Source organism: Macaca nemestrina, chromosome 5, assembly GCF_043159975.1.
Source record: "Macaca nemestrina isolate mMacNem1 chromosome 5, mMacNem.hap1, whole genome shotgun sequence".
NCBI classification, from domain to species: Eukaryota; Metazoa; Chordata; class Mammalia; order Primates; family Cercopithecidae; genus Macaca; species Macaca nemestrina.
The window spans coordinates 170,662,504-170,680,273 of NC_092129.1; the positions used below are offsets into that span (position 1 = coordinate 170,662,504).

Below are 17,770 nucleotides of genomic sequence, written 5' to 3' on the forward strand. Positions count from 1 at the left end.
GGCCGCACCCCAGACCAGTTACATCAGAGTCTCTGAGGGTAGGAACTAGGCATATGTATTTTTTAAAGCCACTCAGTGTTAAGAAGCACTTGTTTACAGCAGTGCTGCTTACGTTTTAATGTGCATGCGAATCACCTAGGCATCTGTTAAAATGCAGATTCTGATTCTGTAGGTCTAGGGTGGAGCCCGAGATTCTACATGTCTAGCAAGCTTCCAGGGCATACTGATGCTGCTGGTTCACGGACCAAGATTTGAGCCACAAGATTTAGAATCCAAGCTTCAGATCAAGCTTGTCCAACCCCTGCCCGTGGGATGCATGTGGCCTGGGACAGCTTTGAATGCAGCCCAACACGCAATAAACTTTCTTAAAACATTATGAACATTTTTTGCATTTTTTTTTCAGCTCATCAGCTATCGTTAATGTTAGTGTATTTTATGAGTGGCCCAAGACAATTCTTCTTCCAATATGGCCCAGGGAAGCCGAAAGATTGGACACCCCTGCTTTAGATGATCAATTAAGGATAGTACAAAGCATAGTAATTGTTTGCAAAAATGTACACACAAGAAATGTACTATAAGAATGAGCACAGAAGAAGGAGCAATTATATCTGGCAGAAGAAATCAGGTGTGGCTGCACAGAGGAGGTAGCATTTGAGAGAGTCTTGAATGACGAGGAAGGTAGTAGTCAAGGAAGCTTCTGTTTCTTCAGAGAAACAGAACCAAAAGGATACACACACACATACATACACATACACACACACACACACACGCACACACAGAGCAAGAGGAAGAGAGGGTACAGGGAAGCCCTGCAGGGTAGACCTGGCCAGTGGGCTAGAGACCTAGAGAAGAGTTAATGTTGCAGTTCAAGTCCAAAGCAATCTGCTGATGGAATTCCTCCTCTTCGGAAGAAATTTGTCTGTTTCTCATAAAGCCTTCAACTGATTGGATGAGGCCCAGCACATTATACAGGGTGTCTGCTTTGCTTAGCATCTACTGCTATAAATGTTAATCTCATCTAAAAAATACTTTCACAGAAGCATCTGGAAAAGTGTGTGACCCAATATCTGGCTATTGTGGCATAGCCAAGTTGACATATTGAAATTATCCATCACAGTGAAGGAAAGAGTATTCCAGTTTCTTCTGACCTCTGAGAACTGTAGAACTATAGCTGGACAGGGAGGAGCTTGTGGTCCCAGGGAGCAAGAATGATTTCTGGACACTGTTGACATTCCAGCAAGTCTTTGTTCTCTGGTAAGGATAGAAGAGCAGGACTTCACAAGCCCTAGCATGGATGCCAGCTCAGCTGTGGTCTCCCTGCCCACTGCCTTGTGCCCTTACTCGTGCTGGGGGCACTGGAACCTAGATGAGCGTCTGCAGCCTTCCAGTTGCCTGGCTGTGTGCCCAGAGGAAATGGATTTACAGGGAAGAGTGCATGGAAAAGCAGGTCTGCAGGAAAAGCCATGTGTGGCACTGTGGAGCAGGCACTTTGCCTCCCTCTCTCGTGATCTGAGTCATTTGGGAAAGGGGAGAATGACTGGGGGTGAAATCACCCAAACATCTGCAGGCCAGCAGAGTAACTTTTTCTGACCCTGACTTACAGGGAGAACAAATTTTCTACTAAGATCCAGTATATATGTATAGATGGTTTGTTTTTTGTTGTATGTTGTTCGTAAAGCCAGTGATTAAGTTTGAGGTTTGGCAGATAGGATTTGTTTAAATTCCAGCAGATGGAACTAGGAAAGACCCACGATTTCACTGACCTCAGGACCCTACTGGAAAGATATATATTTATCTTTGTATTTATATACTGAATCATAATTAATATTATATATAGTATACATATGTAGCATATATATACTGTATCAGTGTTAAAAATATTTATAGATAACCTACATATGTATGTATGAATATAAATAAAAATGAACATAAGGTTTATGACCTGATACTTACCCTTGTTTCATTGGCTTGTGAAATGCTATCGTATTTTCTTTCTTTCATTTCATTAACAAGAGAAGGAAAAGCTGGCTGTGACCCACTGAAATGATTTCACGATGCTTAATGGATGGATAACTGTGGGTAAAGAAAAGACCCACACCCTGGTGACGTGGAAAGAGCTCGTGATCTGGAGCAGTCCTGTCCATAGAAGTTTCCAAGACAATGAAAATATTCTGTTTTGCGCTGTCCAACACGGTAGCCACTGGCCCCGTATGGCTACTGAGCATGTGAACTGAGGTCAGTGTGAATGAGGAGCTGGATTTTAAATTGTCTCTCATTTTAATTAATTTGTGGCTCCTGTGTTGGACAGCACAGATCTGGGATGCTGCCCCTGCGCCTGCCCCTAACTCGCTAATTGGCAGTGAGACCCTTTTTTCCAAGGGCAGCATCTGTAAACTGGGAGGCCAGACTCAGTCACCTCCCCAGGGGCTGACAGCCCCACTCTTCTGCATTCCGGTGGTCTGGAAGGCCAGGCTTTGGGCTTACACTGGGCATGGAGTTAATTAAGTACCCTGGGCGGTGTCACAGATAATGTGCTTTGCATTTTTAAATGCTCTTTAAGAAGCCGTGTCCTTCTTCCCTTTCAGTTGCTTAATTGCTCACCTGTATGCCTTGACAGTTTGAAAAGAGAGCCGCTCTGGGCCTAGTGAAATCTTAGCAGCCCGTCTTCGCTGACTTGCTGAGCTCTGAGATGGCATTTGCAACCTGAACAGGAGATGCTTCACTTTTCTCTCTCTGTTGCTTTCTTCTCAAGGATAAGAAAGCTCTCAGCAGAGAGGCGGAATGTTCCGAACGAAGATGACAGTGGGAGTTTGGTGCATAGGTTAACCATCGGGTTGAGTTTGGTTTGTTTTTGTTGTTTGTTGTTTTTAAAGTCAGTAATTCTATTGGAGGTTTGGTGGATAGGATTTGTTTAAATTCCAGCAGCTGGAACTGGAACGGACCTATGATTTCACTGACCTCAGGACCCTGCTGGGAAAATTAAGGAGCCCAGGAAAGGATGGGGGAGGGGTGATTTCTTCCTCACTGTCAGCAAGAAGAAAAGTAATGATAGTCAACCTTGACGGAGGAGGTGGGTTTGGCAGAGTGTGTCACTTGGCTTATTTGACTTCTCAGAAAGCGGTCCCTTCTCCCAGGTGCTCACAGTTGACCCGACTGAAGATGAATTGGGTGTGAGGCTCACAGCCCACATAATTCGTGCTAAGCCCAGAAGTGATCTGAGACGTTCTGACAATTCCTTGTGGCTCTGATGGGTGGGGTGCAAATAGGGGCAGAAATCCTAGGAAGAACCCTAATTTATGACACTCACAGATTTGGAACAAAAGCATCCATCCCCTGATTAGAGTGAAGCGGTCCAAGGTTGCAAGGACCTTGTTTGCTGCTTATTATCTCTGTATAGAGATAATGAGGGGCATTTTAAAAAACAGTGCAATAGCATTGAAGACACGCTATATCAGATCCTTCTGCACCCCCGACATAAATGCAATCCCATGGTATTTGCCATGTGCCAAGCATCTCACTTAATTCTTACCACTGCAGTCTGAGGGAGTGACTCTTCACTTGCAGATGGAGAAACCGAGAGGTTAAGGACCTTGCCCAGCGTTACACAGCGAGGAGCTGGTGGTGTCAGAGCTTGACTCTCAGCATTTGTGCTGTTGCGCTGCTGTGCTGCCTCTCCAATTGAGGCCTGACCAGCTGGAGGTGGCCTGCTGTGTCCCAGGGTATTGGTGACTCATTGCACCATGCTTGGTACACATGGTGTGTACCAAGAAAGTGCTGAGCCTGGGGTGAGGTGGGATGATGGAGAAGGAGCCTCCTTTCTCTCTGAAGTCAGAGGAAAGGAGATCATGTGAAGGCGAGTGAACCCTGGTACACACCAGCTGAAGGGAAAAATACCAGCACACCACTTCCAGATGCAGCTGACAGCAGACAGCCACGGAGGCAACCAAGCAATGTTGGGGCAGAGTGGTGCTGCCCCTGCTGCGGAGGGTGGAAGGTATGAGCTGACAGTGGATGTAAAAACAAGTGGGGGCTGGCGGCTTGGGCTCAGCTGACTCAGGCCACGGTGATGGTGACAAGGCTGCACTGGAGGAATTCCAGCTGTGGTAGCTGACTTGGAAGCCTTAGCACATTTCAGATGGCATTGGAGTTAGGCCAATGTGTGGGGCTGGGCCTGTAAAGGCTGGATGCCTCCCTTCCCCTTCGAAGCCAGCGTCCCCCCTTCTCCCTAGCAGCCCTGGCTCAATGATACTACAAAGAGGGCCGAGGGCTGCTCCTGATCAAGAGAGCAGCGCACTTACTGAGGGCCCACCATGTACGAGATACCCCACCAAGGGCTGTGAGGGAGACTGCAAACACGGTGAGGTGGACTCTGGGCTTCTAGGGAGTCAGTGTGGAAGGTTAAAAGTAGACAGTACACACTCTCATAACCCATGCCAATGGACAAAGATACATCTTAGACAGTCTTGTGCTACTGTAACAGAATAGCACAGGCCAGATAATTGATAGCAAACAGAAATGTATTTTTCACAGTTCTGGAGGACTGGAGTCCAGGACCAAGTGCCAGCATCTAGTGTATGCTGAGGGCCTTCTTGAGGTGTCCTCACATGGCAGAACAGGGCAAAAATTGGCAAACTGTGTTCTCACACAGTAGAAAGGCAGAAGAGGGTGGACCCACTCCTGCAAACCCTTTTAAAAAGATGTTATTTTAAGTTCTGGAATACATGTGCAGGACGTGCAGATTTGTTACATAGGTAAATGTGTGCCACAGTGGTTTGCTGCACCTATCAACCCATCACCTAGCTATTAATATGCATTAGATATTTATCCTGCATGCATTAGATGTTTATTCTGATGCTCCCCCTCCCCTGGCACCCCCGACAGGCCCCAGTATGTGTTGTTGCCCTCCCTGTGTCCATGTGTTCTCATTATTCAGCTCCCACTTACAACTGAGAACATGCAGTGTTTGGTTTTCTGTTCACAGGGATAGAAGTTTGCTGAGGATGGTGGCTTCCAGCTCCCTTCATGTTTCTGCAAAGGACATGATCTTGATCCTTTTTATGGCTGCATAATATTCCATGGTGTATATGTACCACATTTTCTTTATCCAGTCTATCATTGATGGACATTTGGGTTGATTCCATGTCTTTGCTACTGTGAATAGTGTGGCAGTAAACATATGCATGCGTGTGTCTTTATAACAGTGATTTATATTCCTTTGGGTATATACCTAGTAATGGGATTGCTGGGCCAAATGGTATTTGTGGCTCTAGATTCTTGAGGAATCGCCACAGTGTCTTCCACAATGGTTGAACTAATTCACATTCCCATCAACAGTGTAAAAGTGTTCCTATGTCTCCACAGCCTTGCCAGCATCTGTTGTTTCTTGACTTTCTATTTTTATTTTTATTTTTTGAGATGAAGTCTCACAATGTCTCCCAAGCTGGAGTGCAGTGGTGCAATCTCGGCTCACTGTAACCTCTGTCTCCTGAATTCAAGTGATTCTCCTGCCTCAGCCTCCCGAGTAGCTGGGATTACAGGCACACACCACCATGCCCAGTTAATTTTTATATTTTTGGTAGAGATGGGGTTTTACCATGTTGGCCAGGCTGATCTTGAACTCCTGACTTCAGGTGGTCTGCCCACCTCAGCCTCCCAAAGTGCTGGGATTACAGGCGTGAGCCACCGTGCCTGTAATGAGCCTCTTGACTTTTTAATAATCACCATTCTGACTGGCTGGAGATGGTATCTCATTGTGGTTTCAATTTGCATTTCTCTAATGGTCAGTGATACTGAGCTTTTTTTCATGTTTGTTGGCTGCATAAATGTCCTTTTTTGAGAAGTGTCTGTTTATGTCCTTTGCCTACTTTTTGATGGGGTTGTTTTTTTCTTGTAAATTTAAGTTCCTTATAGGTTCTGGATATTAAACCTTTTGTCAGATGGGTAGATTGCAAAAATTTTTTCCCATTCTGTAGGTTGTCTGTTTGCTCCAATGATAGTTTCTTTTGCTGTGTAGAAGCTCGTTAGTTTAATTAGATCCCATTTGTCAATTTTTGCTTTCGTTGCAATTGCTTTTGTCCAATTTCATCATCAAATCTTTGCCCATGCCTATGTCCTGAATGGTTGCTTAGATTTTCTTCTAGGGTTTTTATGGTTTTGGGTTTTATATTTAAGTCTTTAATCCATCTTGAGTTAATTTTTGTATAAGGTGTAAGGAAGGGTCCAGTTTCAGTTTTCTGCATATGGCTAGCCAGTTTCCCCAGCACCGTTTATAAAATAGGGAATCCTTTCCCTATTGCTTTTTTTGGTCAGGTTTGTTGAAGATTAGATGGTTGGAAATGTGTGGTCTTATTTCCGAGATCTCTATTCTGTTCCATTGGTCTATGTGTCTATTTTGGTACCAGTACCACTGCAAGCCCTTTTGATAGCGGCATTAATCCATTCATCAGAGCAGAGCCCTTGTGGCCCTGGCACCTACCATCAGACCTCACCTCCCAACACTGTTGCGTTGTGGATTAAATTTCCGAAATGTGTATTTTGGAGGGGACACAAACATTCAAACCACAGCAAGACAGGACAAAATCTCTGGATCCTTTCTGCATGTGCCTTTCTTCTTGCTGTCCACCTGCCTTTGATGAACAAACCCAGGCATTACCTATCAGTTACCATCCTGGCTGTTCTTCAGGCTTCTCTTCTCACTATTCCATCATCACTTCTTACAAGAAATCATGCCCCAAATTCTCTTCATCCCCCTCTCACTTATTATTATTACTTTTTTGCTCAAGGGGAAATGGAGTGTTTTTGCTGGCTGCCTTAGTGACAATACCACCTGCACAAAGCCCTTTCATATCATCTTATTTTTGTCCCAACAACCCTATAATGCAGGTATTAGTACCATTTTGTAGAAGAGGAAAATGGGGCTTAGAGAGTTTAGGTCACATGTTGAAGGTCACACAGATAGTACAGGAAGGGCTCTGGGACTGAAGTCAAGGTCAGTGTGACGACTCCACCATGCAAGATCACCTGATGAGTTCAGCGGAGAGCATTATTGATTACCTCTTCATTTCAAAGGGGTTTGGAAATAGTTTGTAAAACATTGTATAATACAGGCCGGGTGTGGGGGCTCATGCTTGTAATCTCAGCACTTTGGGAGGCCAAGATGGGTGGATCACGAGGTCAAGGGTTCAAGACAAGCCTGGCCAACATGGTGAAACCCTGTCTCTACTAAAAATACAAAAATTAGCTGGGCATGGTGGCAGGCGCCTGTAATCCCAGCTACTTGGGAGGCTGAGGCAGGAGAATCACTTGAACCCGGGAGGCAGAGGTTGCAGTGAGCTGAGATCACACCACTGCACTCCAGCCTGGACAACAGAGCAAGACTCTGTCTCAAATAACAAGAACAAGAACAACAACAACAACAAAAAATCACTGTATAATACAAAGAGGGTTTAAAATTATAGATGAGGAAAACAGGGCTAAGGGACTAGGAAAAAATACTTTTGCATTTTAATTGTCATTAGTTCAAATATGAGTTTTTGGATGAGGTGAGACTTCTGGGTTGATGAGAAGGAATGAAATAATCCTTTTGAGCCACTGACTCCAGTCAGAACCCCAGGCATCGCACTGGGACCTGTGCCGTTGGCTGGATAGAAAATGCTTCTTGATTTCAGCTGCAGGATCCTGCTGGAACTGGCCAAGTGAATGATGAAGAGCACTCTGAGCCAAGCCAGCGGAAGCCCCCAAGTTCATTTTTCTTGCAAGAACAGGCCGACAGCCACTTTCAAAGAACATTTGTCATAGAGTCCAGTTTAGAACTGCGTTAAGGATGACTCGCTTACTCTGAATCACATCCAACTGCAGAACTTTGTTACAGATGGTTGTTAGCACTTAGAGAGAAATACCTGGTCTCTGTCAATAATGAGTCGTGCTTTGGCACAGGAGAAGCAGCACTGAGTGGGGCATTATCCGACCATGTTCTAGTCCCAACTCCATCATCCCTGGGTGTGTGACATCACAGGATGAGTGTCTCTCAAAGTGTATCTGAGGACCACTTCAGGAGGACCCTGGGTTGGGGGTAGCAGGGAGACTCTAGGTCCTGCCCCAGAGTATTGGGTGCTCCTGGTGCTGTGGATCCAAGTTTCTTGGTTGGCTCTCTGCTTGTGGCAGGCTGATTTCTTATCATCCCCAAATGTGTATTGAGTGCCTGTTATCTATAGGGCACAGTTTGGGATATTGTGGAACTTTCTAGACAGCTTTCCTCCATTTTAGACTCTGGAAAATTTCGGGAAGTCTAGGTCACCTCTCAGATCCCTGGCAGGTGCCCATTTGCTTCTGGCAAGGTCTGACTCAGGATCCGCAGGAAGGATTGCGTCTGGGAAGGTTAAGTTCCCTTTGCAGTTTGTTTTCACTTTCCATGTTGGGCAGATGTGGAGCTGCTCTGCTAGCTGTGGGCTGTAGGCAGCATTGCCCATTTGCTTCCTGTTTGTGAGAGAAAAGCCCCATCTTTGATTTTCCCAGGTGGGCCACTGAAATCACCTAAATGCTCTGAAACTGTCCCTGACTTCTTTGCTCAGGTGCCTCTGAGTTGGGGAGTGGCTTAGCTCAAAGCCCCCTGCAAGGCACCACAGTCTCTATGAGGTCTCTTGTTCTTATTTGAAAAGTTCATGTGAACTTTCTGTTCTACTCAATAATGTCCCTGTGATTATCTGAATAGGAAGGTTTTCATTCCCAGGAGACTCAGACCTCCTGGCTCCCAAGACAGATCTGTGCAAGGCCAAGACGAGCAACATGCAGGCCGCCCACTCTATACGATACAGCGCTAGGAGACTGTGTGTCAGGACCTATCATCTGTTCAGGCTTAACCACCTGCAGTAAGAGAGCAGCCCAATCTGTCTATATATTTATTTAGATTCTTGCTTTGTTCTAGAAAGGATTAGAGGTGACCATGATGGGTAGTTCAAAATTTAACCTGTATTTAATGAGGAAAAGAAAGTGGAATAAGTCTGCATCTGTAGTCGTGACAATATTCATGAGAAAGTTTAAAAAGCTAAAGGAGGCTGAGCGTGGTGGCTCACACCTGTAATCCCAGCACTTTGGGAGGTCAAGGTGGGTGGATCACTTGAGCTCAGGAGTGTGAGACCAGCCCGGGCAACATGGCAAAACCCCGTCTCTGCAAAAAATACAAAAATTAGCCAGGTGTGGTAGTGGATGCCTGTCGTCCCAGCTACTCGGGAGACTGAGGTGGGAAGATCGCTTGAGCCCAGGAGGTGGACACTGCAGTGAGCCAAGATCATGCCACTGCACTCCAACCTGGCATGCGAGAGGGTGACAGAGCCAGACCCTATCTCAAAAAATAAAGAAAATAATAATAACAATTTAAAAACATTAAAAAGAAGGAGTCTCTTAAAAGCCTCATTTCCTTTCAAGCCTCTGAGATCTTGCTTTGAGATAGGGCTATTCCACTTTAAAACCAACCTCTGAGACCCACGTCCTTCTTCGAATGATGGAGCTTAGCCAGATGAGGAGACAGCCCCCAGCCTGTCGGGCCTGCTATGGCAAAATCATGCCCCGCAATCTTGTCTGAATAAGCAGCAGTCAAGACTGAGGTATGCACCTAGTAAACTCCCATCCTTTCTATTGGACAATGCAGTCCCAAGAGGGTTGACGAGGCCAGTGATAAACTGTGACCGACCGGGAGTTGAGGATGCTTCGGGTAATGAGTCCCCCTCCCTGTTAGCAGAGTTCCAGTAGGTGGGTGTTCCAGTGCCTAAGTGCAGGCAGGTCATGGGGCAAGTTGACCTTCTGTGCCTGTCATGATCTAATAGAGCTCTTTGTGTGGGTGTCTGTGCTTAATTTGGCTGAAACGTTTATTTCTCTTCTGAATGGGCTTCCTTGTTTCACACAGAAAGTTGGTCCATGTGGGGTGCTGCTGACAGGCAGTAGCAGGGCGTCTGGCGGGTTACCGTTTTGGCTTAATGTGACTCCTTTGCCTGCAGTTTTAGGCGTCCCTCTGTCAAACGGTCAGCTCTTGGTGAATATCTTAGGATTTTCTCTTTAGAATAACCTGTGTTCATGTCCCAGGTGTTTCTGTAACTCAGTTCAAACCAATGACAAGGTGACTTTCCCATTCATGGTAGCCCTCCTGCCGGGGACCATTCCCCACGGTTTCTGTGAGTCCAGGGTTGGCTTCACTGTCAGGAAACAAAATCCCTGATGGGCATCTGGAATTACCAAGGTGATTTAGTGATAGGGACTTCTGAAAGAACTAACCCCTAGCGTAAAACTCAGTTGGGGTTGGGTCAGAAACCTGACCCACCCTGCACCTCTCTGGGTGTATCGCTCACTGCTAGTTCTTTGGGGATCTTTCAGGAGGTTATGTTCTTGCAGGGACGGGAGCCAGTGTGTGTGTGTGTGTTTGTGTGTAGAGCCCTGGTGTGTCAGGCACACGTGCAGAGAGATTTCGATCAGGAGACCTCAGATGCCGAAACCCTAAACTCTAGTGGAAGTAACTGCATCAGATGGTGGAAAATCTCATCCAAATGCCTGTACAGTCTATTTGAGGTTTTTGATATCAAGGCAACCAGAGATTTGCTGTGAGTGACAGCCAGAGGGTGACGCTAATATCCTGGGGTCTGAACATTCCTCCCCTCCCTCTACAAAACTCTTGCTCTGGTGTCCATTTGTGGGGCCACCTCCCTCTCCCTCTTGCAGCCCACAAGAGGACTGGGAAGCATTGACAGCGGTCCCCAGCTGCCACCTTCCGTCTCTGACTCACGCGCTGTCTGTGGGAGGGTGGAGAATATCGTCAGTGGGTTGCAGGGCAGAGAGTGGGAAGTGTCTGCTTTCTGGCTGATGTGTGAGTGTGGGAACGTGTGTGCTCCTGGACGGGATTGGTGGCGTTGCTCATTCTGAGGCGCTGGTGGGTAGCATGGAAATGTGTCTTCACTTGGTTTTTTGGGTTTCTGGTTTCCTTTTTTCTTTTTTCTAAGACATAGCTACTGAAAGGCCAGGAAGTAGGACTTGGGGGCATGCCAGTGAGTTAGAAGCCCCATTAATGTCCTGTATCTTTGCTCTTCAGTCCAGCAAGGGTACGATTATTATGTTATGCACGTGCCTTCTGCAGGATTATGTATTGGCATTGCTGATTCTAGCTAATTTCTTTTAGCAGTTTGATGGGCTCATATTAGTTTCTAGGAGTTGCTGTAACAAAGTATCATCAGCTGGGTGGCTTAAACAACAGAAATTAATTTTTTTTCAGTTCTGGAGGCTGGAAGCTGGAGGTATCAAGGTGTGGGCAGGGCTGGTTCCTTCTGAGGGCTGTGAGGGAGTCTGTGCCAGCCCTGTCCTGGCTTCTGCTGGCCTGCGGGCAGTCTTTGATGCTCCTTGGCCTGAGGATGCATCACCTCATCTCTGCTTTCATGTTCAGTGGGGTTCTGCCTGTGTGCGTGCCTGTGTCTGAATTTTTCCTTTATATAGGTAGGAACACCAGTCATATTGGATTAGGGCCAACCCTCATGACTTCATCCTGACTAATTACATCTGCAACAACTCTGTTTCCAAATAAGGTCACATTCACAGGTACTGGACGTGAGGACTGTGACATCTTTTGGGGAAACACAAACCCATAATGAAGGCAAAAGGAGGCTTTGTGTTCCTTTTATGTGAGAGGCCATGTGATCATAGGTTATGGAGGCTGATGGCCTGGGATTGACAGCTGCCATCTACTAGCTGTATGTCTTTAGGCAACTTGCCTGTCTTGTTTCCATATCAGTAAAATGAACAAATTTTAAAATATGGTTGACAGGTTATAATTTAATACACATAAAGTTCTTTAAAGAATACTTGGCATATTGTAGTTTTCACTAAATCTAAGTTGCTTCTGTCACTTTTGCTGCTACCTCTGTTTCACTTGCTTGTTTAAAATTATGGGAATGTAGTTTTATTGGGGATAATTTAAAAAGGGTGAATTGAAAGGAATAAGGACATTGCCACCTGAATTTTTCGATTTATATATCTTCAAATGACTCACTCTAGGAAATCTGCAACTGTTCATTGTGTTTTGAATACTGAAAAGAAATTATCTTTGAAACCACATTTATTCATTTGATAAACATTTATTCAAGCCTTGCAATACATGAAGCACTTTGCTGGGTAGTGAGGCGCATACAAAAATGACTGTGATGGTATCTCTGGGTTTTAAAGAGCTTGTAGCCCAGTGAGAACCAGAGACATAGAGCGATGCAATAATGGAAGGTAACAGGCATTCTTCAAAATGCTGCCCCTGGATCGACCTGGAAGCAGGATGGGATTTTCAAAAGAACCCAATGAGATAAACACAGTTCCTTATCTTCAGTTCCGAATTTAAAAAACAAAACAAAATGAACCTTTGAGAATTGAATTCTTTCTTTGATAGGTTTGGTGCAAACTCAATTGCTTACAAAACCTGAGCTGAACTGATGCGAGGCAATAGTTTTATCTTCTTTCCTAGCATGTGAATGTTTACCAAGTTTGCTGAAAAACACCAGGGATGATACGTAACATCCAGTAAATGCATCACCAGATTCCCTTTCACATCTGGCCCAGAATCCTGGAAAAGGGATGGCGGGCCTGTCTAACTAAATATTTTACAGCCAAAGAATACTGAGCTTCAGAAGAGCTGGACGGTGTGCTCCAGTCCCAAAGCTTGGGAGCAGTGCGATCGTCTCTTTAGTCTCCTTTTATCTGGAACACTTCCACAAGCTTTATTTGTCATAAAGAGTGACGAAGCTAAGTCTGCCTGCCTGGCTCAGGCGATCCTAATGGTAAATGTTAGGCCTGCTTTGCTTTCAAGTAACAGAAGCCTGCTTGAGGAGTAGACAGAAAGGGGGCAGGGTGGGTAAGGTATGATTAGGATATGGGGTGCTCTGGTTGGAAAGTTTGTTTCTTCACAAAATTTATATGTTGCTGTGAGGACGCAGTGAGAAGGCACCCCCTGTAAACAGGAAGAGAGCGAGCCCTCACCAGACACCGAATCTGCGGGCGCCTTGATCTCAGACTTCCCAACTCCAGAACTGTGAGCTACAACTGCCTGTTGTTCATAAACCACCCAGTTTATGGCATTTTGTTATAACAGCCAGGATGGATGTCATTAGTCCGTCCGTTTAGTCTGAAATACTTCAGGTGTGTGGTTCCTCAAGAACTGGGATGTTTTCTTCCATAACCACAGGAGAATGATCAACTTTAGTGATTTTTAATATCGATGCAATGCTTTTATCCAATTCAACATCCATATGCCAGTGCCTCCAGTTGACCCACTACAGCCCCCTTCCCCCCTCAATAGGATCCAGTCTCGAGTCAGGTATTGCATTTGGTTGGATCTCATGGAGCCCCAGACAGAGCCATGGCTTAGCCTCAGGAAGGATCAGAATCAGGGACACAGGGAACCTGGGAGTTTTCTTCCTTTGCTTCCCACCTGAGCATCTCTCTTTGACCATTCACTTTTTCTGCTTCCCAGTGCACGTGATAGAAAACAGCTGCTAAACCCGCCAAACCTGAGTTTTTATCTCTCAAGTTAAGACCGTGCTGAGCTGAACTGGAGTCCTTTAAATCCAACCCAAATCCCCATGTGTCTGCTTCCCTTTTGCATGAGGATGGAAATTGTGGTGGTGAGTGGGGCCCTAGTCAAAGAAAACAGGACACGGACCACACACATGAATGCAGCGGAAACCCTCACTCCCGTGGTGCATTCGACCCAGGATCATTCATTTGCCGACCTTAACCTGGTGTCCAGCGTGTCTTTGGGGTGAGCATTCCCAACTCTGGTTCTTACCACTCAGGCTGCCACCTTCTGCAATTGCTGACTTGCCCGCCTGCTCCCCTGGTGCATCCTGTTTGCCTGAGGCCTTTGGCCTCCCCTCTCCCCCAAGCTACTGGTTTCAAATTGATGGACCCCTAGAGCACCCACGCCACCACCTGCTTGACAGCTGCTTGGAGGGCTTTGCTGATGAAGTGTCAAGATACCTCAAGGTGACCGTGTGTTGATCAGAGTGGACTGACCCTGAGCCTGTGTTCTCTGTGAGCTCTCATGCATCATGACTGAACTGCTGGCGAGGTCTCCTTGACCTCACCAGGCCTGGTTGCACAGCCAGACCACTCCCTAGGCTTGGGCCTCTGTGTTGCTGGTCTGTTTCCCTCCTCTCAGGCCTGTGTGTCATGGATGAGGGCTGTGGATGAAGACCTCATCAATATCAAAGCCCTTGCCATATTTGGGGCCAGGAGAGTCTGGTGAAAGAGGAAGGTTTTCAAAGCCAGATTTAGTCTGGGCAGGTCACTAAACCTCGCCACATCTGTATCCCGAGGGGAATGAACCAAATGTTCTTTCATGGCCTTGTGGCTCCAAGAAATTCTGTGATGTCACTAAAAACTCCAGCAGGAGTTGCCCAGAGTGTGCAAAGAATGAGCACCATTGCATCACATGGGCCAGCCCAGAGGTGAGGGCTACTCTTAAGGCGTGGTAGGAAACCTTAACAAGGACAGCCAATCACAAAGCAGCTGAGGCCTGGGATTTACATACCTCACCGGAGTCTTGGTTTGTTCATTGTGCAGGCCCTAGACTGCTGTCCTTATAAGGGCCTGCCTGCAAAGTTGACCCTTGGCTGGTGTCTGGCAACTTAACTAATAAACAGTTTCCTTCACCAATATACAATTGTCCTTAAATCATAAGATGGGCTTGCTGTGCCGAAGCAGTTTTTGCAGACGGTATGATTTATACTGAACACTTGCTTTCCATCTGGGAGTCTGGAATTTTGGGACATGGTAGGCAGAGGCTGCCTCCGTCAGTAGCCCCACAATAAGGTCCCTGGGTGATGAGTTTCTACCAAGCTTCCCTGGTTGACAACGCTTCACATCTGTAGCCACCGCTATTTGCTGGAGGAGTTAAGCACATCCAGTGTGATCCACTGGAAGAGGACTCTTAGGAGCTTGTGCCTGGTGTGCTCCAGTCTTCATCCCATGCACCTTTTCTTTGCTGGTTGTGCTTCATCCTCTTTCACTGTCATAAATCTTAGCCATAGGCACAGCTGTATGCTGAGTCCTGCTACCAATTCGCCTCTTACCCAACCTGGGGGTGATCTTGGAGACCGCAGACACACTCATAGATTTTCAAAGTGACTAAGAGCAAGTGACGATAAGCCTGGTGCAGTTGGTACTAATTCATGCTACAGAGGATCCGGCCCCTCTGCCTGTGCTAAGAGGAGCTTTAGCTTAGTTGAAATCTGCAACTGTGGCGTCATGATTACTTATGTCCCCCTCAGCCCCACCTAGAATCCAAATGTTGTGCTGTCCATTGAGAGGCCAGATCGTTCATGGTCCAGGAGTAAAAAACTCACAGAAACCTTGGCCTGGTTTGACATTCTGGAATATGGAGGAAATTCTCAGGAACAGAACTTGGCTGGTGTGCCTCTCACCTGGGCAGCTCTGGCAGCGTGCTTCAGGAAGAGCAGCAGCATCATTCCTTAATTGAACAGTGGTGACAGTTCTCCAGAACTAAGTCAGGAAAGCTAGTTAGTCTTATAGAAGTTGGGAAAAATTACTGCTGGGGGAAATATTATTTGAAAGGAAGTACAAGGTCTTAACCTTAGTGTATTAGTGTGTTTTCATGTTGTTGATAAAGACATATCTGGGACTGGGTAATTTATAAAGAAAAAGAGGTTTAACAGACTCACAGTTCCACATGGCCGGGGAGGCCTCACAATCATGGTGGAAGGCAAAAGGCACATCTTACATGGTAGCAGGCAAAAGAGAATGATAGCCAAGCAAAAGGAGAAACCTGTTATAAAACTATCAGATCTCATGAGACTTATTCACGACCAGGAGAACAATATGAGGGAAACCGCCCCCATGATTCAATTATCTCCCACCGGGTCCCTCCCACAACACATGGGAATTATGGGAGCTACAATTCAAGATGAGATTTGGATGGGGACACAGCCAAACCATATTGCTTAGCATATTTAGACTGTTTCTATAGAAATAGAAATAGAAAACACATAACTTTTTCTGAATGTTTTAGGTACCCATAGAGTTCTGTTCTGTGGAGGTAGAGTTTTTACACCCTTCCTAGCAAGAACTGTGGGTCTGTAACTAAGGAGAGGAGAGTATGCACTGTCATGCTTGGCTGTCACATTGTTTATGGACCATGAGAATGCAACAAAAGCTGTTGTTTGGTTTTCTTTGAGGTAGGGTCTCCCTCTGTCACGGGCTAGAGTACACTGGCACAGTCAGAGCTCACTGTAGCCCCAACCTCCTGGGCTCAAACAATCCTCCTACCTCAGCCTCCCAAGTAGCTGGGACTGTGGGCATGTGCCACCATGCCTGGCTCATTAAAAAACTTTTTTTTGTAGAGACGGTGTCTCACTACGTTGCCCAGGCTGGTGTCAAACTCCTGGTTTCAAGCGATCCTCCTGCCTCAGCCTCCCAAAGTGCTGGGATTACAGGCACCAAATCAGTTTTTGTTTTTTTGAGTAGCCCTTTCTTATTCTTGCAGTTGCCCTGGGTTGCCCAGGTGGCTCTCCAAGGGCAGAGGGAGTCACTCCACCTCTCTGTATTCCAGCATTAAAATTAGCCGCTGCTTTAGAGAGACTTTGGCTCTGTCTCCAGAGCTAGGGCTAGAAGTCAGCAGCTTTAAGAACAGAGCATCTCAGGAAGTACAGCCAGATCTCTGTCCACCAGGTTACCAGAAGCATGACTCTCAGAGGCTGTTTTGGAAATGTCTGTAAGTTCTTTGGTAGTTTAATGGTGTGAGACATTGACTTTAGTTGTATGCCCAGGAGCTGCTGCAAACAACATGCAGGGAGTAGGCAGATATTGTGCCTCTGTTGACACTTATGAGGAAGACTGAGTGTTGCAATGGCATTTGGAAACTTGCATTATCTTTTCAAAATTGTTCACCAGATCCTTATCAGGTGGAAGACTAATAAGAGCACAAACAGCAAAGGGGACCTGAGACTTACCCTTTCCTTGAGGCTGAAACAAGAAAAGGAAACCATTAGCCAGCCACTTTTGTCAAGCACTTCCTTTGTGCAGAGGACGCACTGTGCTCTGTGCCTTATGGGGGTGGAGGATAAACAATTGGGAGGAGGGGCTCCCTTCCAGAGCATCCCATGGGCTGCGTGAGAGGGCGACACTGAAGCCCTCACCATCATTTGCAAGAAATGACTGATGGGCACTTACAAAACAACAGGTAAATGAACGCATACATTAGCATTCCACGTATACGATGATGGTCCCCAGAGTCAGTTGTGGCCAATTAGAGAAGTTGCTAAGAATGAGGTTTTTGAAGGAACTGCCGAAGCCAGACCTTTATAACAAGCATCATCTTGTTCCCTGCTGCGTCAGCTTGCTCCGCTCCTTTCTTCCCTGCCTCTGTTCAAGGCACCACGAGTGCCCCCTCCATCCCTCCACCCAGGCACACACCAGATACTTGGAAGCCATGCTAGATGTCCACCTCCCTCCTCCCTCCAAATCCACCCCAAATTCTACCCCCTCCATTCTCTCCATTGTGGCCAGTAATGCCCAATGCTTCCGGTGGCTCCATTTCACCCTTAGAATACAGTTCCAGCTCTCCTCAGCCCTCTGTGCCTCTTTCATCCTCACCTCCTACCCTCAAATGTTTGAGGCTTTATACCTCTGTTCTCTTTACTTTCTTGATTGGAGTACCTTTTCCCTAATGACTTTGACTGGAAAACTCCCTTCCTTCCTTCCTTCCTTCCTTTCTTCCTTCCTTCCTTCCTTCCTT

General features: G+C 46.3%; 1 protein-coding gene across 3 annotated transcripts in view; it reads left to right on the forward strand.

Moving 5' to 3' along the window:
* Positions 1–17,770, forward strand: part of LOC105482446 (Gfo/Idh/MocA-like oxidoreductase domain containing 1) — a 126,171-nt gene that overhangs the window by 24,172 nt on the left and 84,229 nt on the right. The gene's annotated exons all lie outside the window — the stretch shown is intronic.